The following is a 338-nucleotide window of genomic DNA, read 5'->3' as shown; positions in this document are numbered from 1 at the left end:
TACCGGCTATTTGTGCATGTATTCTTGCATGCATGTTTGTGTTTGTTCATGCATGTTTGTGTTTGTTCATGCATTTTTGTGTTTGTTCATGCATTTTTGTGCTTGTTCATGCATTTTTGTGTTTGTTCATGCATGTTTGTGTTTGTTCATGCATTTTTGTGCTTGTTCATGCATTTTTGTGTTTGTTCATGCATTTTTGTGTTTGTTCATGCATTTTTGTGTTTGTTCATGCATTTTTGTGTTTGTTCATGCATTTTTGTTTTTGTTCATGCATTTTTGTGTTTGTTCATGCATGTTTGTGTTTGTTCATGCATGTTTGTGTTTGTTCATGCATTTTT

Source organism: Littorina saxatilis, linkage group LG9, assembly GCF_037325665.1.
Source record: "Littorina saxatilis isolate snail1 linkage group LG9, US_GU_Lsax_2.0, whole genome shotgun sequence".
Lineage (NCBI taxonomy): Eukaryota > Metazoa > Mollusca > Gastropoda > Littorinimorpha > Littorinidae > Littorina > Littorina saxatilis.
The sequence above is the reverse complement of the archived record's forward strand: the minus strand, read 5'-3'. Positions refer to the sequence as shown.